This window comes from Phocoena phocoena, chromosome X (assembly GCF_963924675.1).
Source record: "Phocoena phocoena chromosome X, mPhoPho1.1, whole genome shotgun sequence".
In the NCBI taxonomy this organism is placed as follows: domain Eukaryota; kingdom Metazoa; phylum Chordata; class Mammalia; order Artiodactyla; family Phocoenidae; genus Phocoena; species Phocoena phocoena.
In genome coordinates, this window is record NC_089240.1 from 106,100,761 (window position 1) to 106,128,380 (window position 27,620).

Genomic DNA, 27,620 nt, shown 5'->3' on the forward strand with positions numbered 1-27,620 from the left:
AATTTCATATTATACTGTATTAAATATTTAGTTATCTGCTGTTGGTTTGGATATTATCTAAGATTCAGAGTTAGCATTCACAAGGAAGCACCCAAGCATACAAATCTTAAAAAAATAAAAATAAAAACTGCCACAGTACAAGTTGATTTCCCAAGGATGCAAAGGGAATAATTTTCTACAGATGAAGCATACCTTTATGCACTCTACTGAAAATTAGGCATAGTGTTATACATTCATAATATATCTTGTAGCTCCTCAAGTACAAAGAGTGGGTTAGAACTAAAGTATAAATCATATGCTTGTTTTTCGATTGCTTTATCTAATCCTTTATACATATATTAGTCCCATTGTAAAATAGAGATGTGATTTTCCTTTCACAAGTCTAACTAAATCTTCCATTATGCAAATACACATCTGTTCAGAAAGCAAAGCTAAAGAAACAATCCACATTTACTACAAAACAACAAAGATTTCAAGGATATTGGAGTATAATTTTGTTTTTGCTTTGTTTCAGCTGCATCAAGGTTTAATGGTGATATATTTTACTTCTGTTCTCCAAACAATAAAAAAAAAATTCCTTTAGAGTGTATTGACCACAATATAAGCAACATACTTAAAGATAGTTATTTTAAACAAACCTCAAAGGCAAACTAATTAAGTATATTTTATATATTAGTAACCTATAAAAAGGGAAAGCTAATATAAAATACAGATCTTGAACACACACCTAGCCACCAAATGATTTTACCAATTCCTACTCCCATCAACAGTGAGTTCAATTATAAATGCTGTTCATCGTAAGATTATTTTAAATGAGGCCTCTATAATATTCCACTTTGAGCTTGTTTTGCTTTGGCAAATGTCTAAATCCTTGACTCCACCCTCCTCCTCATGTTACTAGAAATGTTGATTTTTAATTTGGAATTTTCCCTTCTCTTCTCATGAGAAATATAGTTTAGTGATAGGCACTTTAATTAATCAAACAATCAACATATATATAATTCCTACTATTGTAATTCATTATATTCAAAGAAGACAAAGTAAATAATTTCATTAATGAGTCTAAACAAGGAAAAGGAAGATACATGGAGAACAAAATGTACCTGGAAAATGAGTAAGAGGAGAGCTTTAGAGTGAGTGATCATATTCCCTTTGGGGATACTTGTATAATGAAGAAACATTGGGTTTTCCTTTCAAAAAATAACCTCTTTATTGAAGGAATTAATTATGTTCCTGAGATCAATTAAGAAGGCAGTTTTATGGATTTAATCAATTGTGTTCTCTATCATTCATTCAAAGAGTATTTATCAAACACTACACTGTACTAATCCTTAATTTTATCTTTCAGATTTTAACACAAAAATTCAATTTGGTATGAAATGCTATTATAAAAGATATTTGCAGTTAAAGCTACTCTAAAAACTGGATTTCCTAAAAATGTGGGGAAAATTAACTATGTTTTTGATTTTTGAAAAGATCTGAAACATCAATACAAGCAGACTAATTTTACCACATGCCCAAGAAAAGGTTTTGTTTTGTTTTGGTTTGGATTTTTGCAGTACGCAGGCCTCTCACTGTTGTGGCCTCTCCCGTTGCGGAGCACAGGCTCCGGACGCACAGGCTCAGCGGTCATGGCTCACGGGACCAGCCGCTCCGTGGCATGTGGGATCTTCCCGGACTGGGGCATGAACTCATGTCCCCTGCATCGGCGGGCGGACTCTCAACCACTGTGCCACCAGGGAAGCCCCAAGAAAAGGTTTTAACTACTAAATTCCATTATATATTCAAGATCCAATTTTAAGAAGAGACAAAAAAAACCAATCCAGGCTTATAAAATATTAGGAGTTAATTGTGCACATTACAGAAAGGTGTTTCAACTTACAATATTTCAATTCACAAAATAGTAGTGTAGGATTTACATGTACTACTTACTGAATAAACACATTGTACTATTCTCTCTTTCAGTATTAAAACTTTTACATAAAGCAAGTCACTCCAGTATCTAAACTCAGAATTAGCTGAAACCCAGACTAACTTCCTGCACCATGCAAGAAATATCATTTGAATGTTACTAACAGTGTTCATTTAACTTTAGCTTTAACACTTTTAGTGCAAGAGAGAACGTTTTGTTTTAGTTTGGTTTCAATTTCTTCATTCTAGTGAGCATCACATTATATGTGTTATATAATTCGGCAGCATTAAATAAACCAAGATTAGGTCCTTTGAGAAACACTAAAATATTTTTGCAACATTTTTGCTAGTGGTGTTTCTATGGACAGCAACACCCTCTTTCATTTGGAAAGACCACATTTCTGTTTTACACAAAGGCACACACACACACACACACACAAATACATATCCCAATAAACAAGTGTTTGAATAAAGACATAGAGACACAGAGATTTAATGAGAGTATTAGGTTTCACATGCTCATGGGTTAGGATCTACTACACCTACAGCTCCGATACTTATAAGGCATGCATGTATCTATAAGATTAAATCAGTCTTCTCTGAAGACTGAGTAATTTATCAGCAAAAGCGATAGTAGCCAGGACTGTCCAATTTTTCTAAATCCCCTATTGGAACCGCTAGGGGGCATGTCTGTTGGTAAATCTAAAGATCAACAATTGACTTGACCTTGGAAGGCAAGTAAGTAAAATTTTAATTTCAATGGGTCAGAAATTCTATACTGTAACTGATTGAGGAGTTTAGTCAAACTTATTCCAGATGCTTCCTGGATAAAATGTTAGGCCAGACAGATTTCTATGCACAGAAAAAAAAACAGGATAGATGAAAAAATAATTTTCATTTTAGTAGGTTTCTCAGCGGTAGTTGCTCAGAAGAGACACACGTTTTATCTAATATAAAAGGGTCAATGCAGTAGAATATTGCACTTTATTGTATCTCTCCAAAATATGTGTATATTTTTAGGTACAAAAGGCTACCTCTATTTGATTTTCCTCTAGAGAGTTTGATTTGGGAAGAATAATGATGAATATAAGCCATTTAACATTGTTTTTGGATGTCTATTTAGAAATGGAACAAGGTCAATGTTGGTGCACATTCAAAATACAGCAATAGCAACCAACATTGAATCAAAATTACACTATCTACTTGTCTGATTTTTTTCATCATTGTATCCTAATAATTTATAATGAGTGCATTTTTCCTGATGATTTGCTTAGCCAAATAACTTTAATCATATCATTCTTTCCTCATTTTCTAAGTGTAGATATTTAAAAGCAGTAATATCAATTCTTTGTACTCTAGATGCTTATAGATCTTTGGATCAAAGTTGAGGAGGCCTCAAAAATAATGGGCTGGGACTGTGAGTCTGAGAAGGGGTGGAATAAGAAATAGTAAACTATATGAATTCCATTTTATTCTAGCCAATATGTGTATGAAATTATAATTTGAGTATATTTTATCTGTTAGTTTGCTGTCAATTGTTTCTACTTGATCTCAGATTCAGTCACCTTTGTACCAATCATTTGTAAAATCCTTAGAGTTAGGAATGTAATCTATTGTGGTTGAGGTGGAAAGGGGAGAAGAACCAACTTTTGTTTAGCATCAAATATGTTTCAAGCGTTTTACAAATATCTCATTTAACTTTCACAACATCCCAGGAAGTGGGGGCTAATCCTATTCCTAATTTACAGATGAGGAAACTGGCTTAGAGAGATTAACTCTCTTGCATAAATCCCAAAGTTAACAAGTGAAAGATCTGGAATTGCAAACTGTTCACCCTCACTCCAGATTCCATGCTTTTTCATTTTACCTGAAGCTAACTGTCTGATATGGAGATAGAATTTAAAACTTTGACCTTGGAACTTCCCTGGCAGTCCAGTGGTTAAGACTTTGCCTTCCAATGCAGGGGCTGTGGGTTCCATCCCTGACTGAGGAGCTAAGATCCCACATACCTGGGGCCAAAAACCAAAACATAAAAAAGAATCAATATTGTAACAAATTCAATAAAGACTTTAAAAATGGTCCACATCAAAAAAGAATCTTTAAGAAAAAAAATAACTTTGACCTTATTAATATCATATTCCTAATTTATTAGACCCTTGCTACTCAAAATGTAGTCCAAATACCTGTTCACCTGGGAAATTGTTAGACAAGTAAATTCTTGGGCCCACTCCAGACCTGCTGAAGTTAGAAACTTCATTTTAACAGTTTTAGCAGGCTATTTGTAAGCACATTAGAATTTGAGAAGTGCTATTTTATATAACTTGACTGGACAAATCATTCCCTGCTTCTTGGAAGTATGCAAATATAATAGTGAAGACTCCTTTTCAAGGCCTTTTAAAAATTTATAGATTGTTTACTTGCTGTTTAAAATAGACAACGTAGGTAGCTGAAATAATTCTAACATTGTGCCTCTGTATAAAAATCACTTTAGGGGCTTCCCTGGTGGCACAGTGGTTGAGAGTCCGCCTGACAATGCAGGGGACACGGGTTCATGCCCCAGTCCGGAAAGATCCCACATGTCGCGGAGCGGCTGGTCCCGTGAGCCATGGCCACTGAGCCTGTGCGTCCGGAGCCTTGCTCCGCAACGGGAGAGGCCACAACAGTGAGAGGCCCGCGTACTGCAAAAAAAAAAAAATCACTTTAACCATCCCTCCCCAACCTTTTAAAAGATTTTTATTTATTTATTTATTATTCCCTCTGTTTCTGAGGGAATTCTAAGAGCAGACATTGTTTAATTTGTAACAAATTAACCAGTGAACCCATCTGGGACTGGGACTCTCTGTTTTGGAAGGTTATTAATTATTGATTTGATTTTACTAATAGATACAGGTCTATTCAGATTTTCTGTTCCTTCTTGTGCCAGTTTTATCAAATTGTATCTTTCAAGGAATTGGTCCATTTCATTCAGTTTATCAAATTTGTGCACCTAGAATTCTTTGTGGTATTCCTTTATTATCTTATTAATGTCCATAGATCTGTGGTAATGTATCCTCTTTCACTTCTGATATTTGCAGTTTTTGTCTTCTCTCTTGTTTTATTAGTCAGCCTCTCTAGATGCTTATCAATTTTGAGCTTTTCAGAGAATGAACTTTTGGTTTTGTTGATTTTCACTTTCAAGCTATTTGTGGATTCAAACTGACTCTCCTATAGAAAGCATATGGTTAGGTTTTATTTTTTAAAATCCATTCTTCCTTTTTTGTATATTTAAAATATATTTTCTTAGTGTGTACTAACAGAGTTACATTTAATATCTAAAATTTATGAAAGGTATAACATTCTAGTTTGAATTGATACCAACTAAGCTTCAGTAGCATTCAAAATACCTGCTCCTAGATAGATCCACTTCTCCCCCTTTATAGGTCCACTTCTCCCCCTTTATGTTGTCATTGCATCAGTTACATCTTTATTGTTTGACCATTAACATAGATTTAAAATTAGTTTTATATATTTGTATTTTAAATCATGTAGGAAATAAAAACGGGAGTTATGAACTATGAATACAATAATACTAACTCTTACCTATATAGTGACCTTTATTTCTTCATATGGTTATTTTTTAAATTAATTAATTAATTAATTTTAACATCTTTATTGGAGTATAGTTGCTTTACAATGATGTGTTAGTTTCTGCTTTCTAACAAAGTGAATCAGTTATACATATACATATGTTCCCATATCTCTTCCCTCTTGCGTTTCCCTCCCTCCCACCCTCCCTATCCCATCCCTCTAGGTGGTCACAAAGTACCGAGCTGATCTCCCTGTGCTATGCAGCTGCTTCCCACTAGCTATCTATTTTGCGTTTGGTAGCGTATATATGTCCATACCACTCTCTCGCTTTGTCCCAGCTTACCCTTCCCCCTCCCCGTATCCTCAAGTCCATTCTCTAGTAGGTCTGTGTCTTTATTCCTGTCTTACACCTAGGTTCTTCATGAGCTTTTTTTTTTCTTAGATTCCATATATATGTGTTAGCATACGGTATTTATTTTTCTCTTTCTGGCTTACTTCACTCTATATGACAGACTCTAGGTCCATCCACCTCACTACAAATATCTCAGTTTCGTTTCTTTTTATGGCTGAGTAATATTCCATTGTATATATGTGCCACATCTTCTTTATCCATTCATCCGATGATGGACACTTAGGTTGCTTCCATGTCCTGCTATTGTAAATAGAGCTGCAATGAACATTTTGGTACATGACTCTTTTTGAATTATGGTTTTCTCAGGGTATATGCCCAGTAGTGGGATTGCTGGGACATATGGTAATTCTGTTTGTAGTTTCTTAAGGAACCTCCAAACTGTTCTCCATAGTGGCTGTATCAATTTACATTTCCACCAACAGTGCAAGAGTGTTCCCTTTTCTCCACACCCTCTCCAGCATTTATTGTTTCTAGATTTTTTGATGATGGCCATGCTGACCGGTGTGAGATGATGTCTCATTGTAGTTTTGATTTGCATTTCTCTAATGATTAATGATGTTTAGCATTCTTTCATGTGTTTGTTGCCAATATGTATACCTTCTTGGGAGAAATGTCTATTTAGGTCTTCTTCCCATTTTTGGATTGGGTTGTTTGGTTTTTTGATATGGAGCTGCATGAGCTGCTTGTAAATCTTGGAGATTAATCCTTTGTCAGTTGCTTCATTTGCAAATATTTTCTCCCATTCTGAGTGTTGTCTCTTTGTCTTGTTTATGGTTTCCTTTGCTGTGCAAAAGCTTTGAAGTTTCATTAGGTTCCATTTGTTTTTATTTCCATTTCTCTAGGAGGTGGCTCGGAAAGGATCTTGCTGAGATTAATGTCATAGAGTGTTCTGCCTCTATTTTACTCTAGGAGGTTGATAGTGTCTGGCCTTACATTTAGGTTTTTAATACATTTTGAGTTTATTTTTGTGTATGGTGTTAGGGAGTGTTCTAATTTCATACTTTTACATGTAGCTGTCCAGTTTTCCCAGCACCACTTATTGAAGAGGCTGTCTTTTCTCCACTGTATATTCTTGCCACCTTTATCAATGATAAGGTGACCATATGTGCGTGGGTTTATCTCTGGGCTTTCTGTCCTGTTCCATTGATGTATATTTCTGTTTTTGTGCCAGTACCATACTGTCTTGATTCCTGTACCTTTGTAGTATAGTCTGAACTCAGGGAGCCTGATTCCGCCAGCTCCATTTTTCATTCTCAAGATTGCTTTGGCTATTCGGGGTCTTTTGTGTTTCCATACAAATTGGGAAATTTTTTGTTCTATTTCTGTGAAAAATGCCAGTGGTAGTTTGATAGGGATTGCATTGAATCTGTTTGCTTTGGGTAGTAGAGTCCTTTTTACAATGTTGATTCTTCCAATCCAAGAACATGGTATATCTCTCCATCTATTTGTATCATCTTTAATTGCTTTCATCAGTGTCTTATAATTTTATGCATACAGGTCTTTTGTCTCCTTAGGTAGGTTTATTCCTAGATATTTTATTCTTTTTTTTTGCAATGGTAAGTGGGAGTGTTTTCTTGATTTCACTTTCAGATTTTTCATAATTAGTCTATAGGAATGCCAGAGATTTCTGTGCATTAATTTTGTATCCTGCTACTTTACCAAATTCACTGATTAGCTCTAGTAGTTTTCTGGTAGCATCTTTGGGATTCTCTATGTAGAGTATCATGTCATCTGCAAACAGTAACAGCTTTACTTCTTCTTTTCTGATTTGGATTCCTTTTATTTGTTTTTCTTCTCTGATTGCTGTGGTTAAAATTTCCAAAACTGTGTTGAATAAGAGTGGTGAGAGTGGGCAACCTTGTTTTGTTCCTGATCTTACTGGAAATGGTTTCAGTTTTTTACCATTGAGGACGATGTGGGCTGTGGGTTTGTCATATGTGGCCTTTATTATGCTGAGGAAAGTTCCCTCTTTGCCTACTTTCTGGAGGATTTTTATCATAAACGGGTGTTGAATTTTGTCGAAAGCTTTATCTGCATCTATTGAGATGATCATATGGTTTTTCTCCTTCAATTTGTTCATATGGTGTATCACATTGATTGATTTGCATACATTGAAGAGTCCTTGCATTCCTGGGATAAACCCCACTTGATCATGGTGTATGTTTCTTTTAATGTGCTCTTGGATTCTGTTTGCTAGTATTTTGTTGAGGATTTTTGCATCTATGTTCATCAGTGATATTGGCCTGTAGGTTTCTTTGTGACATCTTTGTCTGCTTTTGGTATCAGGGTGGTGGTGGCCTCGTAGAATGAGTTTGGGAGTGTTCCTCCCTCAGCTATATGTTGGAAGAGTTCGAGAAGGATAGGTTTTACTCTTCTGTAAGTGTTTGATAGAAGTCGCCTGTGAAGCTCTCTGGTCCTGGGATTTTCTTTGTTGGAAGATTTTTAATCACAGTTTCAATTTCAGTGCTTGTGATTGGTCTGTTTATGTTTTCTATTTCTTCCTAGTTCAGTCTCAGGAAATTGTGCTTTTCTAAGAATTTGTCCATTTCTTCCAGGTTGTCCATTTTATTGGCATAGAGTTGCTTGTAGTAATCTCTCATGATCCTTTGTATTTCTGCAGTGTCAGTTGTTACTTCTCCTTTTTCATTTCTAATTCTATTGATTTCAGTCTTCTTCCTTTTTTTCTTGATGAGTCTGGCTGGAGGCTTATCAACTTTGTTTATCTTCTCAAAGAACCAGCTTTTAGTTTTATTGATCTTTGCTATCGTTTCCTTCATTTCTTTTTCATTTATTTCTGATTTGATCTTTATGATTTCTTTCCGTCTGCTAACTTTTGGGTTTTTTTCTTCTTCTTTCTCTAATTGCTTTAGGTGCAAGGTTAGGTTGTTTATTCGAGATTTTTCCTGTTTCTTAAGGTAGGATTGTATTGCTATCAACTTGCCTCTTAGAACTGCTTTTGCTGCATCCCATAGGTTTTGGGTCATCGTGTTTTCATTGTCATTTGTTTCAAGGTATTTTTTGATTTCCTCTTTGATTTCTTCAGTGATCTCTTGGTTATTCTGAAGTGTATTGTTTAGACCCCATGTGTTTGTATTTTTTACAGATCTTTTCCTGTAATTGATATATAGTCTCATAGTGTTGTGGTCGGAAAAGATACTTGACATGATTTCAATTTTCTTAAATTGACTGAGGCTTGATTTGTGACCCAAGATATGGTCTATCCTGGAGAATGTTCCATGAGCACTTGAGTAAAATGTGTATTCTGTTGTTTTTGGATGGAATGTCCTGTAAATATCAATTAAGTCCATCTTGTTTCATGTATCATTTAAAGCTTGTGTTTCCTTATTTATTTTCATTTTGGATGATCTGTCCATTGGTGAAAGTGGGGTGTTAAAGTCCCCTACTGTGATTGTGTTACTGTTGCTTTACCCTTTTATGTCTGCTAGTATTTGCCTTAAGTATTGAGGTGCTCCTATGTTGGGTGCATAAATATTTACAATTGTTATATCTTCTTCTTGGATCGATCCCTTGATCATTATGTAGCATCCTTCTTTGTGTCTTGTAATAGTCTTTATTTTAAAGTCTATTTTGTCTGATATGAGAATTGCTACTCCAGCTTTCTTTTGGTTTCCATTTGCATGGAATATCATTTTCCATCCCCTCACTTTCAGTCTGTATGTGTTCCTAGGTCTGAAGTGGGTCTCTTGTAGACAGCATATATATGGGTCTTGTTTTTGTATCCATTCAGCCAGTCTGTGTCTTTTGGTGGGAGCATTTAGTCCATTTACATTTAAGGTAATTATCGATATGTATGTTCCTATTCCCATTTTCTTAATTGTTTTTGGTTTGTTATTGTAGGTCTTTTCCTTCTCTTGTGTTTCTTGCCTAGAGAAGTTCCTTTAGCATTTGTTGTAAAGCTGGTTTGGTGGTGCTGAACTCTTTCAACTTTTACTTGTCTGTAAAGGTTTTATTTTCTCCATCAAATCTGAATGAGATCCTTGCTGGGTAGAGTAATCTTGGTTGTAGGTTTTTCTCCTTCATCACTTTAAATATGTCCTGCCACTCACTTCTGGCTTGCAGAGTTTCTGCTGAAAGATCAGCTGTTAACCTTATGGAGATTCTCTTTTGTGTTATTTGTTGTTTTTCCCTTGCTGCTTTTAATATGTTTTCTTTGTAGTTAACTTTTGGTAGTTTGATTAATATGTGTCGTGGCGTGTTTCTCATTGGAGTTTTCCTGTATGGGACTCTCTGTGCTTCCTGGAGTTGATTAAGTATTTCCTTTCCCATATTAGGGAAGTTTTCAACTATAATCTCTTCACATATTTTCTTCGTCCCTTTCTTTTGCTCTTCCTCTTCTGGGACCCCTATAATTCGAATGTTGGTGCGTTTAATGTTGTCCCAGAGGTCTCTGATACTGTCCTCAATTCTTTTCATTCTTTTTTCTTTATTCTGCTCTGCAGTAGTTATTTCCACTATTTTGTCTTCTAGGTCATTTATCCGTTCTTCTGCCTCAGTTATTCTGCTATTGATCCCTTCTAGAGTATTTTTAATTTCATTTATTGTGTTGTTCATCATTGTTTGTTTCCTCTTTAGTTCTTCTAGGTCCTTGTTAAATGTTTCTTGCATTTTCTCTATTCTATTTCCAAGATTTTGGATCATGTTTACTCTCATTATTCTGAATTCTTTTTCGGGTAGACTGCCTATTTCCTCTTCATTTGTTAAGTCTGGTGGGTTTTTACCTTGCTCCTTTATGTGCTGTGTGTTTTTCTGTCTTCTCATTTTGCTTATCTTACTGAGTTTGGGGTCTCCTTTTTGCAGGCTGCAGGTTCGTGGTTCCCGTTGTTTTTGGTGTCTGTCCCCAGTGGCTAAAGTTGGTTCAGTGGGCTGTGTAGGGTTCCTGGTGTAGGGGACTAGTGCCTGTGTTCTGGTGGATGAGGCTGGATCTTGTCTTTCTGGTGGGCAGGTCCCCATCTGGTGGTGTGTTTTGGGGTGTCTGTGGCCTTATTATGCTTTTAGGCAGCCTCTCTGCTAATGGGTGGGGTTGTTTTCCTGTCTTGCTAGTTGTTTGGCATAGGGTGTCCAGCACTGTAGCTTGCTGGTCATTGAGTGAAGCCGGGTCTTGGTGTTGAGATGGTGATCTCTGGGAGATTTTCGCTGTTTGATATTACGTGGAGCTGGGAGGTCTCTTGTGGACCAGTGTCCTGAAGTTGGCTCTCCCACCTCAGAGGCACAGCACTGACTCCTGGCTGGAGCACCAAGAGCCTTTCATCCACACGGCTCAGAATAAAAGTGAGGAAAATTAGAAAGAAAGAAAGAAAGATGATAAAGTGAAATAAAGTAAGATACAATTAAAGTTATTAAAATAAAAGAATAATTTTTAAGAGATAATTTTTTTTAAAAAGTCAAAAACAACAACAAAAACAACAGATGGACACAACCCTAGGACAAATGGTGAAAGCAAAGCTATACAGACAAAATCTCACACAGAGGCATACACATACAGACTCACAAAAAGAGGAAAAGGGGAAAAAATGATATATCTTGCTCTCAAGGTCCACCTCCTCTATTTGGGATGATTCGTTGCCTATTCATATATTCCACAGATGCAGGGTACATCAAGTTGATTGTAGAGATTTAATCTGCCACTCCTGAGGCTGCTGGGAGAAATTTCCCTTTCTCTTCTTCGTTCGCACTGCTCCCAGGGGTTCAGCTTTGGATTTGGCCCCGCCTTTGCGTGTAGGTCACCTTAGTGCGTCTGTTTTTTGCTCAGACAGGACGGGGTTAAAGGAGCAGTTGATTCGGGAGCTCTGGCTCACTCAGGCTGGGGGGAGGGAGGGGCACGGAGTGTGGGGCGAGCCTGCGGCGGTAGAGGGTAGTGTGACGTTGCATCAGCCTGAGGCACGCCGTGTGTTCTTCCGGGGAAGTTGTCCCTGGATCATGGGACCCTGGCAATGGTGGGCTGCACAGGGCTGCCCCTTTAAGTGGCATTGTTAATCCCCTCTCCTCGCGCACCAGGAAACAAAGAGGGAAGAAAAAGTCTGTTGCCTCTTTGGCAGGTTCAGACTTTTTCCCTGACTCCCTCCCGGCTAGCCGTGGTGCACTAACCCCTTCAGGCTGTGTTCACGCTGTCAGTCCTCTCCCTGGGATCCGACAGAAGCCCAAGCCTCAGCTCCCAGCCCCCGCCCGCCCCTGCGGGTGAACAGACAAGCCTCTCGGGCTGGTGAGTGCTGTTCCACACCAATCCTCTGTGTGGGAATCTCCCCACTTTGCCCTCTGCACCCCTGTTGCTGAGCTCTCCTCCGTGGCTCCAAAGATCCCCCCCTCCGCCACCCACAATCTCTGCCCGCGAAGGGGCTTCCTAGTGTGTGGAAACCTTTCCTCCTTCACAGCTCCCTCCCAGTGGTGCAGGTCCAGTCCCTATTCTTTTGTCTCTGTTTTTTCTTTTTTTCTTTTGCCCTACCCAGGTACGTGGGGAGTTTCTTGCCTTTTGGGAGGTCTGAGGTCTTCTGCTAGCATTCAGTAGGTGTTCTGTAGGAGTTGTTCCACGTGTAGATGTATTTCTGATGTATCTTTTCGGAGAAAGTTGATCTCCGAGTCTTATTCTTCTGCCGTCTTCCTTTTTCCTCCCTTCATATGGTTTTGAGTTACTGTCTAGTTTCCTTTTATTTTAACAGGATGTATTTACTTAGCATTTCTTGTAGGATAAGTTTACTAGTGTTAAACTCTCTCAGCTTTTCTTCATCTGGTAATGTATAAATTCCTCCTTCATTTTTCAAGGATTGCTTTGCCAGATATAGTATTCTTGATTGACAGATTTTTTTTCTTTCAGTACTTTAAAAATGTCATCCCACTGTATCTGTCCTCTGTGAATTCTGTTGCAATATCCAATGTTAATTTTATTAAGGATCCCTTGTACATGACAAGTCACTGGATAATTTCAATTCACATATCTTCCCGTTCACTGATTCTTTCTTTTGCCTGCTCAAATATGCTTTTGAAAGCTTCTAGTGAGGTTTCATTTCAATTAATGTACTTTTCATGTCCAGAATTTGTTTGGTTACTTTGTAATTTACATCTCTTTATTGATATTCTCTACTTGTTTATGCATTGTTCTCATGATATCCTTTAATTCTTTGTTTATATTTTCCTTTAGCTATTTGATTGTATTTGAACAGGTAATTTAAAGTCCTTTTCTACTAAGTCCAATGTGTCTATCTCCTTGGGGATAGTTTCTCTTTGAATGGACCATCATTTGTTGGTTCTTTACATGCTGTGAATGTTTGGTTGAAAATCACACATTTTGAATATTATGATTTGATAACTGTGAAATAAGATTCTTCCTTAGTCTTTAATTTTGTTGCTGTAGCTGTTTGTTTAGTGAAGTTTTAAAATCATTTTTGTAATGCCTGTATTATTTGTCATGTGTAGTCTTTGTTAATTTAGTTTGTGTTCACTTTGTGTTTTGACAGAGATTTACTTTAATGCCCATAGCCAAATAAAGGGAGAAAGAGGGGAAAGAATTTTTTAAAAATTCCTAGTCTTTGCAGATTGGTTTTGTGTTAGAGCATTCTTTCAACATCTAGCTAGACATCGAAAGAATGCTCTAGCATGGTTATTTACAGTTCCATCTTAGCTCTCACTTCTTGCTTGTACTGAGCCTAATAATCAGTCATAGTTGAAATCTTAGGATCTTCAGGTCTTTTCTGAGCATGCATCCTAACCTGGGCATGCACATGGCTTTCCAAATTTCCTGGTGTATTAGGTATGTCTTCAGTGTTCTAATATTCTAAAGAATCTCTCTCCCTAGCCTTTCTTCCCTGATTTTTGGTGTATTTATTGTTTGTCTCAGCTGTAATCTGTTGCCTCAGGTGGCAGTGGATTATTCATTTGCCTTTTGCTAATTTGAGGGATGCTCTCTGGGTGCCCACTTTTTTGCCTTGAGAAACTTCTAAGTTAGGTAAAATAAATCAAGCCTTTCAGGTAGTCCTCAGACAGGTTAGAAAACACAAATACCGTGATTAGCAAAGAAAATATGCTCTGCTCCCCCTGGAATCAAGGACCAGGGTCCCATACTGGAGACCTGGGCAGCTGTCTTAAGACTATTCCTATGCAGGAGAGGAGACTGGGTAGGAGCAAGTAAAATATCACAAAGCTTTCCTACCCTTTTTAAGTTGGCTTTTCCTTGATTCCTCATTTGCTTATTTATTGTAAACCTTTGACAGCTTTCCAGAGTTCTAACAAAGTTGATTCTGTTTTACTTGGTTTTCCAGTGTTTTTGTGGAGACAAGGACTCTTGGAGCTACCTATTCTGCCATGTTTGCTGACAACACTCTCAGGATGTTTTTTTTCTTTATTTTTCAGAAGTTTAACTGTGATGGGTCTCTGCATGGCTTTGTTTCAGTGTATTCTATTTGGAGTTCACTCAGCTTCTCGAATCTGTAGGTTTTTATCTTTTTGCTGAATTTGGGAGGTTTTCTGCCATTGTTTCTTTAAATACTCTTTCAGTCCCACTTTGTTTCTCCTCTCATTCTGATGAAATGTTAAATCTGTTTTTTCTTTTACTGTTGTGAAGATCATTGTTTTGCTCATTTTTTTCAGTCTGTTTTTTTCTCTGTCATTTAGGTTGAATAAATTCTATTGATCCATCTTCAAGTTCACTGTTCACTGATTCTATTTTCTGTCATCTCTAGTCTACTATTGAGTAAAGTTTTTAAAATTTTGGTTATTGTGTTTCTTAGTTCTATAATTTGTAATTGGATTTTTTTTTTACAACTTCTGTTTTTTTGCTGGAATTATCTATTTTTATTTTGTTTTAAGAGAATTTGTAATTAATTGTTGAGGCATTTTTATGACTGCTGCTTTAAAATGCTTTTCAGATAATTCTAACATGTGATTCATTTCAGTATTATCATCAGTTAGTTGGTTTTTTCATTCGTATTAAGATTTTCTTGGTTCTTGGCATAATGAGTGATTTTTAATTGTATCCTGGACATTCTGATTATTATATTAGGGTTTTGATCCTATTTAAAACTTGTTTTAGCAGGTACTGACCCTGTTTAGGTTTAATTGGTAGATTCTGTCCACTTTTGTGGACTTTAGTTCCAATAATAATTTAGTTTTCTGAACTCTTGCAATGTTATCTGGTCTGCATCATTCATCCAAAGCCACTGGGACTCCCACTCAATTCCTGATACTCTGCTATTTATCCATTATCAGGATAAATAAAAACTTAATTTTCCATGTTGCCAAAATGGAAAGAGACTGTTTTCCCCTCACCCTTTTTTCTTTCCTTACAGCCTTTCTATGAGAAACCTAGTGGTTGTGAATATGGATGTGCATTTTTTTAAAAATAAATTTATTTATTATTTCTGGCTGAGTTGGGTCTTCGTTTCTGTGCATGGACTTTCTCTAGTTGCGGTGAGCGGGGGCCACTCTTCATCGCAGTTCACGAGCCTCTCACTATTGCAGCCTCTCTTGTTGCGGAGCACAGGCTCCAGATGCGCAGGCTCAGTAGTTGTGGCTCATGGGCCCAGTTGCTCCGCGGCGTGTGGGATCTTCCCAGACCAGGGCTCGAACCCGTGTCCCCTGCATTGGCAGGCCGATTCTCAACTACTGCACCACCAGGGAAGCCCTGGATGTGCATTTTTAAAAGAGGCTTAGTAACCCTATTGCCAGGTTTACAACCTAGGGCTGTTTTTTAGTGTCTGGAAGTCATCTCTTTGCAATGTAAACATTTACAAAGATAACACCTCTAGCTCCCTGTTGCAGTGGGAGTTTAAGCTAGGCACCTTGCTCTGAGCTGTAACCATCTGCTTGTCAGAGAGATAAGAAATTTTAATATACCTTTGGAGAAATGCAATTAACTAAAACGAATGGTTACCTTAATTCCCAAGTAAACTTAGAATGAGTGTTATTTAAGAATTTGTAGCAAAGGATGCTGTTAAGTCCTGTTAGAGAGACTTGAGAACATATGTACATAACGGGTTCTGACTGTTTGGCTGTATAAATAGGGTGGGAATTTCCTTAGCTTACTTATGAGGCATTGTAATCTGAATATGCTTATTCAATAATAAAACTTTCTGTCTTTTCTACATTTTGAGGAAAACATTCTCTAGGTTGGCAGGATTGTTATTTCTTCAAAACTATATACCCATGACCTGGCTATGATTCTATGCATATTAAAATGACACATTTGCCAGAATTCAGCCAGGGAAAGTGCTTTTCATCTCCAGGTGTTTAATTAGTTGGCATTCCAAACCCATTGAATCCTCCTGAGTGATCTCCTCCCTAAAGTACAGTGTTCCAAGTTCCATCTACTGTGTTTTCCTGGGCTTCTGCCAGTGTGAAATGGAAATACCCTGTACCAGCAAAATAACAACGCACATCTGAAAGGAGGAAATGTAAAACAAAAATGGTATTGGCTAGAGGAAATATATTTTTGTACTCTTACTCACACTAGATAAAAGTAACAAAATGTGCTCCACTTTTCTAGTTTTATTTTATTTGTTCCACATTGAACTAGTTTTAGTGTACTCTCAGTAGTACTTTTAACTTTTGGCTGTTAGTCATGATTGAATGCAGGTGATACTTGAGAATCTGTGACCTCCTGTAAGAATTGGAGTTTTTGTAAAATTTTGCGTAGGTTTTGTATTATGCAAGTTGATGCTTATGCCATGTTTCTACGTCAGAATTCCTAGAAAAATCACTTTGAATTTTTGATATAGAAATTAATGGAAAATGAATTATTATATAAAATTTAGATTTTTCAAATTAAGAAAATGTACAATTTGCCCTAACAATTTTATGGAGAAATATCCTCTTTTTGTTTTAATAACTAAAGATAAAATATGCTCATACTCTTCTCCCCTTTATTAACAAATTAGACTGTTAAAAAATAAAATATTTAAAATGAATTAAAAATTTTATTAGCACCATTCAAATTTCTTTGCCAGTCATTTTCATGTTATAGACTCTGAATTTTAATTAAAGTGGTATTAGAGAAAGTTCCAGTTTATGAAAAATTGAAACAAATGGATTTTGTTACAAGAATGAGACAGATGCTCAGTACAGAAGCTGCAGTGTATCCCAATAGCTAATGTCAATTTTCAGGGTGTCTTAGGTGACTATAAAATCAGTGCTTATTCAAGTTGAACTACTTGTAACTTCCACATGCATAGTGCAGTTGGAATTTAGGATTATGGTGAGTACTGTGAGGCACGCAAGACTATAAAGTGACTTGTGAATCACAAAAAGTTTAAGTTATATTTAGTCTAGTTGTAGAGTTGTCTATTTAAATATTTTCTAATTTTATTGATTATATACTCTTCTGGAAAGGTGGTAGAATGTGTACAGGTACCAAGAATCTCCTCCCTGAATTCCCTGTAAAATTGATGTGAAAAAAAGTTCTATGTAGTCCATTGGGTTGAAAAAGTTAAAAACTTATTTCTGATCCTGGCAGAAATTGATACAGTCTTTTTTTTTCTGATAGGTTGGATACCAATACATTTATTTTCTGGAGCCTACATAGTCATTTCTTTGAGCTCCTAAAGTAACTCAGGTTTCTACCATGGGTTACTCCATTACTGATACTGACAGTACTTTGGTGATCATCAAAGGACCACACCCTGAAGCCTTACTTGCCTCAGAATTTTTCAGGCAGTGTGTTTGAGCCACTTACAGACATTCCATAGTTTTTATAGTGAGATTCTGCTTATCAAGGATGCTTCCAATGGGCCATACCCTAATGTGCCTTTGAGTTGCTTGGTCTCACCTGGAGAGGGAAACTAGAATTTGTTGAATCACTGCTATCTGCCAACAATCTATTCATGCTATAGGAAATCTGCTTTGATAGCAATAAATAACAGACTTGACATTGGAGAAAATCGAATCAGTGATTCAAAGGACAAAATTTTGAACCAACATAAGAATATAGAAGAAAAGAATAAAGGAATGGAAGGGGAGAAAAGATAATGGACATAGAAGATAGATTATAAAGGTTCAACTGGCAAATAATAGGTATTACTAAAGAAGAGAGAAAAATGGATAAAACAAAATAATCAGAGAACGAGACTGCTATTGCATATTAAGATATATGAGGCAAGTGAAATTAATGTATAGGAATCTATACTATTAAAGTGTTTTTCCAGTGTAATTTAGAAGAGGAGTTTAGTAATGGCCACAAGACAGGGTAGGAACAAAAGAGAAACGAAACCTGTGGAAAAGGGTAGATAATAGAGAGATAGCAGAAGGTTACCAGTGGATTAGGTGGAAAGATTTCTTCAGAATGCAGCTTTAATCAGAGACCAAGTGTGCATGGGGAGGAGGGAAAGAGCATATACTGAGTACAGCTTGGCCGAGTATGGAGAATAGATGGGCATTGTAAGACAACACATAGCATGTAACGATCAGTCTCAGGAGTAAGAAAGAATCGGATTTAAAATACTGTCTTTTACTTGCTATCAGTGAGAGCTTGGAAATTTACTTAGTTCTCTAGACTTCAGCCTAGAGCTCTGATTATATATCTATAAAATGCAGATAGTAGTGATGCAGCAGTAGTTTTGAAGAGGGCAGCCAGCATTTTAGTTGTGATACCTGCTTTCCTTCCTGTTCCCAAGGAATTGTGTTCATCTGTTTCAAGCTCTCTGGGGGTTCCCTAAAAGACTGATGCAAGATACTTGCCTTTGTTTCACCTAACTCAGAACTCTCTCAGGGCAGAAAAGCAGCTAAGCAGAGGGCATTCTTTGAACACATTGAAAGGCAGATGAACAATCTGCTGCCACCTGGGGCACAAGATTACACTAGGTGTAAACAATTGACATCATGAAAACCTAGTAGAAACACTAGGGAAAGAGTTTCTTTGGGGAATAAAGGGTCTGAAGTGGTCTTGTGTATAACAAGGAATCCAGAAGGCCAAGTGAATGCCAGGGCAGGAAGAATGATCAGAAAGCCAGAGTTGATCTTAAGCTTTCACCTATGGTTGGGTTTTAAGCTCAGTGTAAGCAGGAAATGAAGGCTACGGTAAAGTAGTAAATGGCATGGCTAAGCCTTGAAAGAGTGCTCCCAAACCAAGAGATTCTGTAAAAACTGGAAAGTTGTTCTTTTCTTTTCTTTTCTTTCCTTTTGTCTCTCTGCTTTAAGTGAATGTCTGTCAAACCATTAGCTGACCACAAGCTATCCTTGGTTCCTACCAAGACTTCTTAGACCAAACACAACAAAAATATAATCTTTAAAATTTAGGAAGTAATTAAACAAAAACCACAACCTACAGCAAGCAACAATAAACCCTGAGGACAGGAAATATTCTGATTTCCAGAGGTACCAACTCATAATATTTATTTTTTATATTTATGAACTACCAATTTATTAAAGAATACAATCTGAGGGAAGGAGTGAGGAAAAAGAGCAGTGAGGCAGATAAGGAAGATATGCCAATATGAGGGTATGTTACTAAGGTGTCCACTGCTTGGAATTAAGTGAACTCATGTCCACAGAGAGTCTGTTATTGCAGTGGCAACTGGAGTGGAACAAGTGGTCAAGGGTCTCCAAAACTGATGAGGCTGAGAGACTCTGAGGTAGCACAAAATAAGTATGTAACAGTGTAACATTTGCATCATTAAAGTCCACCAAATGCTAATATTTAAAACTTCAGTTTTCAACAAAAGTTGTTAGGCAGGCAAAAAAACAAAATACTGTGAAACATTCAAAGGAAAATAAGACATTAATAGAAACTTTCCCTGAGGAAGTAGACGTTTGACTTACCAGACAAAGACTTTAAATCAACTGCCTTAAATATACTCAAATAGCTGAAGGAAACCATGCACAAAGAAATAAACAAAACCAGAACAACGTTTCAACAAATAGAGCACATCAATAAAGAGATCAAAATTATATAAAAAAGAATCAAATAGAAATTCTGGAGATTAAAAGTACAATAAGTGAAATGAAAAATTTATTAGAGGGTTTCAATGACAGTTTTGAGCAGCAGAAAAAAGAAGTAGCAAATTTGAATATAGGTAAACTGAAATCACCCTATGTTATGAGCACAAAAATAAAAAAGAATGAAGATAAATGAACAGTCTATGAGATATGTGGGATACCATTAAGTATACCAACCTATGCATAATGAGAGTCCCAAAGGAAAGGAGAAAAACAGCCCACAACTTAAATTTGATGAGACACGAATCTCCACATCCAACAAACTGAATGAATTCCAAGTATTATAAATGCAAAATGATGCACACGGAGACATATTAATATCAAACTTTGAAAGCCAAATCAAAGAGAAAATCTTGAAAGGAGAAACAGAGAAGTCATTTGTCAGATACAAGGGAGACTCAATAAGATTGTCAGCTAATCTCTCATCAGAAATCATGAAGTCCAGACTGCAGCAACATGACATGTTTAAAGTGCTAAAAGAAAAGAAATGCAACCAAGAATTCCATATTGGGGAAAACCATCCTTCAAAACTGAAGGGGGAGTATTCAATAGTTAAGACATTCTTGGATAAACAGAAGTGGAGAGTTTGTCACTGTAGAATGGTTGTACAAGAAATGCTAAAGGAAGTCTTTCAGGCTTAAATGAAAGGACACAAGACAGTAACTCAAAGAAATACAAAGAAATAAAGAACATTGGTAAATATAAAGCAGGTATTATTGTAATTCTGGTTTGCAGCTTTTCCTTTTGTCTAATGTGATTTAAAAGATAAGATCATAAAAGTATATATAGAAATCTATGCTAATGGGCGCACAGTGTAGAAAGATGTAATTTATGACAACAGCATGAGGGGCGGTATGAGATAGGAGTAGAATTTTTGTATACTCGTGAAGTTAAGTTGGTATTAATTCAACATTTTTTATCTTTTAAGATATTAGTTGAAATCCTAGGGTATCTACTAGGAAAATAACTAGAAATATGCAAAAAATAAAATGAGAAGGGGATCAAAACAGTACAATGCAAGAAAAATCAATTAAACACAAAATAAGGTAGTAACAGAAGATTTGAGGAACCAAAAATATATGACATATAGAAAATACATAGCAAAATGGCAAAAATAACTCCTTCCTCATCAGTAATTAATTTAAATATAAATTGATCAAAATTCAAATTAAAAGGTATTGATTAGCAGGATGAATTTTTAAAAATCACCCATCTATATGTTGTCTACCGTACACTTGCTTTAGATCTAAAGCAAATAGCTTGAAAGTGAAAGGATGGAAAAATATATCCCATGCAAATAGTAACCAAAAGAGAGTTGGTGGTGTTCATTCTAATATAAGACAAAATAGACCCTAAGTAAAAATTATTAAAAGAGACAAAGAAGGATAGCATATATCGATAGAAGGGTCAATTTATCAACAATATGAACATTTATAGGCATATACACACCAAAGAGCAGAATTCCAAAATATATGAAGCAAACACTGGTAGAATTGAATAGAGAAACACTTCTAGAATAATAGATGGAGGTTTCAATTCCCCACTTTTAATAATGTAACAATCAGACAGAAGATCAGTAAGTAAAGGACTTAAACAGCAGTATAAACCAAGTAGACCTAATAGGCATATAGAGAAGACTCCACCCCAAATGAGTAGAATATACATTCCTCTCAAATACATATGGAATATTCTGAAGGATAGAACACGTGTTCAGTCACAAAATAAGTCTCAATAAATTTTTAAAAATTGAAATCATACTAATTATTTTCTCTGATTACAGTGGAATGAGACTAGAAATTAATACCAGAAAGAAAACTGGAAAAATCACAAATAAGTGGAAATTAAACAACACAATCTTAAACAACCAATGGATCAAAGAAGAAATCACAAGGGAAATTAATAATTAGAGACAATTGAAAATGAAAGCACAAAATATCAAAGCTTACAGAACATAGCAGAAGCAGTGCTCAGAGGGAAATTTATTGCTGTAAACATCTACATTTACAAAGAAGAAAAATCTAAAATTAATAACCTAACCTTACATCTTGAGGTACTAGAAAAATAAGAGTAAACTAAATTTAAGGCTAGCCGTAGGAAGGAGATAATCAAGACTCACATGGAGATAAACAAAATAGAGAATTTAAAAAATAGAGAAAGTTAACCAAACCAAAAGTTGGTTCTTTGAAATGATCAGCAGAATTGACAAACCTTTAGCTAAAATTGCTCTGAAAAAAGAGAAGACACAACTAAAATCAGAAGTGAAAGTGGGGAGATTACTACCAATGTTACTGAAATAAAAAATATATGAGAATACTGTGAAAAATTGTACACCAACAAATCAGATAAACATTAAAAAAATTAGCACTAACTTTCTCAAACATTTCCTCAAAATGAAGAAGGAACACTTAACAACACATTCAATGAGGCAAGCATTACCCTGATACCAAAACCAAAGTCTTCATGTTACTGTATGCTAACACATATATATGGAATCTAAAAAACAAACCAAAAAAAATGGTCAAGAAGAACCTAGGGGCAAGACGGGAGTAAAGACACAGACCTACTAGAGAATGGACTTGAGGACACGGGGAGGGGGAAGCGTAAGCTGAGACAAAGTAAGAGAGTTTTAGTGTATATGGACATATATACACTACCAAATGTAAAATAGATAGCTAGTGGGAAGCAGTCGCATAGCACAGGGAGATCAGCTTGGTGCTTTGTGACCAGCTAGAAGGGTGGGATAGGGAGGGTGGGAGGGAGGGAGACGCAAGAGGGAAGAGATATGGGGATATATGTATATGTATAACTGATTCACTTTGTTATAAAGCAGAAACTAACACACCATTGTAAAGCAATTATACTCCAATAAAAATGTTTTTAAAAAAAAGAAATCTAAAAGACCAGTATTCTTTTTGAATACTGATATAAGAATTCTTAACAAATACTAGCATATTTTCATAACCAAATACAGTAGCATATTAAAATTCTAAAAATTAAGACTCTACACAATGACCAAGTGAGATTTATCTCAGGAATGCAAGTATGTGTCAACATAAGAAAATCAATCAGTGTAATCTACGTATTAATACAATGAAGGAAAGCAACCACATGATCATCTCAATTGATGACAAAAAGAAAAACTCCGCTATTTGGTAACATTCAAAATTATTTCATGACAGAAACATTCACCAAACTAGGAATAGAAGAAAACTCTCTCAACATGATAAAATGCATGTATGATAAACCCACAGCTAACATAATATTCAATGGTGAAAGAAGCTTTTCCCCTTAGATCTTGAACAAGACAAGGCTGCCAAATGTTATCACTTCTCTTCAACAAGTTATAGCCAAAGCATTCAGATAAGAACAAGAAATTAAAAGCATCCAAATAGTAAAGAAAAATTAAAACTATCGTTATCACTGTTAACCAATGACATGATCATATATAATTTTAAACAATTCATAAAAAAGCTATTAGAGCTAATAAACAAATTCAATAAAGTCACAAGGTACAAAATCAAAACACAACAATCAGTGGTAGTTTTACACACTACCAGTAACCAATACAAAATTGAAATTAAGAATACAATTCCACTGAGCCTTGTATCAAAAAGAATAAAATACATAGAAATACATTTAACCAAGGAAGTGAAAGACTATACACTGAAAACTATAAAACAGTGCTGAATAAATTAAGGAAGACCTAAATAAAAGAAAAAATCCATGTTCATGGATCAGTAGACAATATTGTAAAGGTTGCAATATTCCCTAAAGCCATCTACAGATTCAGTGCAAAACTTTCAAAATCCCAAATGCCTTTTTGGAAAACATGGAAAAGCTGTTTCTCAAATTCATATGTATTTTCAAGGGGCAGTGACTAGCCAAAGCAATCTTGAAAAAAAAGAGCAAAGTTGATGAACTCACACTTCTGATTTCAAAACTATGACAATGCTACAGTAATCAGAACAGTTTGGTATTGGTATATAAATACACATATACACCAATGGAATAGAATTGATAGTCTAGAAATAAACCATTACATCTATGGCCAACTGAGTTGTGATTGCTAAGACTGTTCAATGAGGGAAGAACAATCTCTCACAATAAATGGTGCTGTAAGAACTGCTTATCCACATGTAAAAAAATCAAGTTGGACTCCTACCTCATACCACATACAATATTACCTCAAGGTAGGGCAAAGATTTAAATGTAAGTGCTAAACCTGTAAAACTCTTAGAAGGAAACTTTGGGTTAAATATTTATGACCTTTTACTTGGCAATTAAATTTTAGATATGATGCCAAAAACATAAGCAACAAAAGAAAAAAATATAGAAATTGGACTTCATCAAAATGAAAAAATTTGCACATCAAATGACACTACCATGAAAGTGAAAAGACAACTTAAAGAACAGGAGAAAATATTTTAAAATTATGTATCTGATAAGTTCTGGTACACAGAATATATAAAGGACTATTATAACTCAACAATAAAGAGAGAAATAACCAATTAAAAATTGGCAGAGTATCTGAATAGAATATTTGTCCGAAAGGGACATACAAATAACCAGCAAGTACATGACAAATTGCTCAGCATCATTATTCATTAGAGTAATTCACATAATATAATATTAGAATGGTTAATTTATATTATGTGAATTTTACATTAATAAAAAAATATGGGGATAATAATACCTTCACTGACATGTGGTGTGGAAAAATACATATATTTCATATAGACATACATACACATATATTTTAATCAATACATAATTTCAATTCTGAAATGAAGATACTACATAGAAAAGAATGGTAGATGTGACTATTTTCCTGAGCATTAATCAAATAATTTTTGTGTTTCTGAAAGCTTTGTGTTTTTGAATAATCAAGAGTGAAGCATTTAAAGAAATGTAAAAATGACAAGTCATTTGAAAAAAACTATAGAAGAAAGGGTATACAGAATAAATAGCCTAAGAGATCATTTATGACTTTCTATGACAACCAAGATGAACAAACAATGAAAAGACTAAATCAAAATAGGATCCACAAACAAAAGTACCAAATGCAAATAGTCAACCACTGGTTATTATGGAAGGGCATGAACTTGAACTCTGAGCTCTAAATTGGAAAAGCTCTAGATCAAGAATTCAAAACTTAAACACAGCAAATGCTGTTTAGGTGAAAGTGATTCACTTTACCAATTGTCTGAGTTACCAACTCTTTTATAAGAGCTGCTTACAGGAAATACACCTCAAGGAAATAACTACATGTCAGTATGTGTAGGATAACAACCAATCCACGAGATGTGCATCAGATAGGCACCAAGGGTCATTCACTGCCTGTATTAGACACAGATAACTAATTGTTTTCTCTTCAGAATTTTATATCCTAAATAAATAAAGTATACTAACATTTTATTTAGTATTAAAAACCTCTAGAATAATTTATGTTAACATTGTGTGTGCATGGTATTCTAACACAAATCCAATGAATGCCCAAGGGATTAAAGTTAAATAACTTTCAATAACTAGATAAAAGTAAATAAAATTGAATATTTATCAGAGCATTGGAAGGGCAATATCTTAAAAGCAATAGAATAAATTGCAATGAGGATAACTGGTAAATTATTCTTAAGATCTGTTGTATGTCCTTAAACTCTAATATAAAAGTAAACAATGCAACGATTTGTCACAAATATGATATGTCCACTTAATATAATTAATATAAAGGCTCTAATATAAAATGACACATAACAAATAAATTACAAAATAGGAAATATGACCACAAAAAGGGAAATGGAAAAATATTCAATATCAGTAATAATCAAATGTTTGAATAAAGCAGCTTATTCCTCCTGACATATTCACTTGAATGCCTAATAGGATTATTAAACAACGTATTCAAAACAAACTGACTTCCCTGGCACAAAACCACCCTTACCTCAGACTTGCCAGTTTCAGTAAATGGCACCGTCAGTCATCACTTGTGTATGTCAAAAATCCAATGAGTCCTCTCTTTCCATCATAACCGCATTTGATCCATCAGGAAGTCCTATAAGTTTACCTTCAAAATATTTATCCAAACTGACCACTTCTAAGCACCTCAACTTTATCACTCTAATTCATGATCATCTCTCACCAAAACTCCTTACTCTGGTCTACAGGGCCTGTCTACCTTCCCAATTTATCTCATACCACTCTTTCCATGTCTCACTAACTCCCTACCACACCAACCTTCTTGTTTCTTGAACAGCTAGCTCATTTCCACTTTAGTCATTTTCACTTACATTCTTCTGTCTGGAAGATTCTTTCCCCATTTGACAATATAGCTTATTCTCTCAACTTTCTGCTCAAATGTTACTTCTTAAGACTGATCTTTCCTGATCACCCTATTCAAAATAACTCCTTATATCCCCACCCATTAATTTTCTATAACATTACCGAGCTTTAGTTTCTTCATAGCACTTGAGTATATAGTATTGTGTTATAATATTATTGTTTTATATTGTATGTTTGTCTATTACCTATCTCTCCCACTAGAACGTAAGCTCCATTAAAATAGAATCTTAGTCATGTGGCCCAGCAGCTAGAAGAGCTTCTGTGACATAATTGGTACTCAATAAATATTTGTTTAATGAATGAATATTAATATTACCATTTGTTGGGTGTATTTTAAAAATTCTGCTACATCATTGGTGACTTTGCCAATTGGTTCTACTCTCTTATAAAACAATTTGGAAATGTGTTATTTGGAGATGGTAGCAAATATTTAACAATCACTGAAAACTGTGTTGGATACTATACTAGGTGTATTACCCATACTTCTCATCGGTTCACTTATCAAACCAGTAATCCTACTAACTGGAATTGATCCTGGGGAAAATATTAAAATTATCAAAAAATTTATATGTAAAAAGACCTTTATTTTATTATTATTTATTATAGTAAATATTGACTGAATTAACAGACCAAGAACAATGGACTAGTTGAGTAGCTGCGGGAGCATATACCTAATGTGATAACATGCCATTAAAGGATGCCATTAAAGGTGATGATTCTAGGCAGGTTAAACATGGAAAAATTCTTAGGTTATAATGCTAAGTAAGTAAGCATGGTATAAAATTGCACGCATATGTTTAATGTAGTGGAGGGAAAACATTTAGGAAAAACCTGTAAGAAGTGCATGTTATCAAAATAGTAGTAACTAGCTATATTAGGATCATAGAAGTTTATGATGGTTTTCTGCATTAAATTGTGTATATGATTTTGTTATTTTAATTTTAACTAATTTTTATTTTTACCAAAGTGTTACATGCAGGGAGTTAAAGACAAATGATACAGTAAGTTTTGTAAGAAAACCTGGAACCTGTACTTCTGTTTCAGTTATGCCTTCTATACTCTTATGGGATTAACTTTTACACTTATAAATCATATACTTTTTCTTATATTTCTCAATTTCTCAATTCCCGACATTATATATCTATTTAAGATGATGAAGGCTTAGTAATCTTAAATTATTTCACCCTCCTCTTCTCCCACTTTACTTCCACCCATCCTTCTAATACATCACCACTTTTTGTTGTCATCATTAAATGTTTACATTGTTATGATTATTTAAATATGATTCACTGCTGAACCAAGTAGTGTATACTGATTTACCTTCCTTTTGAACAACTTTAGGTATATCCTTACCTACCTACCAAAATGCTTCAACAGAAATTTTAAGTCCTTGTCACACCTAAAGAATGATCAATTTCATCAGTTAATTTATCAATTCCGTTTTCTTCCTGAACACTTC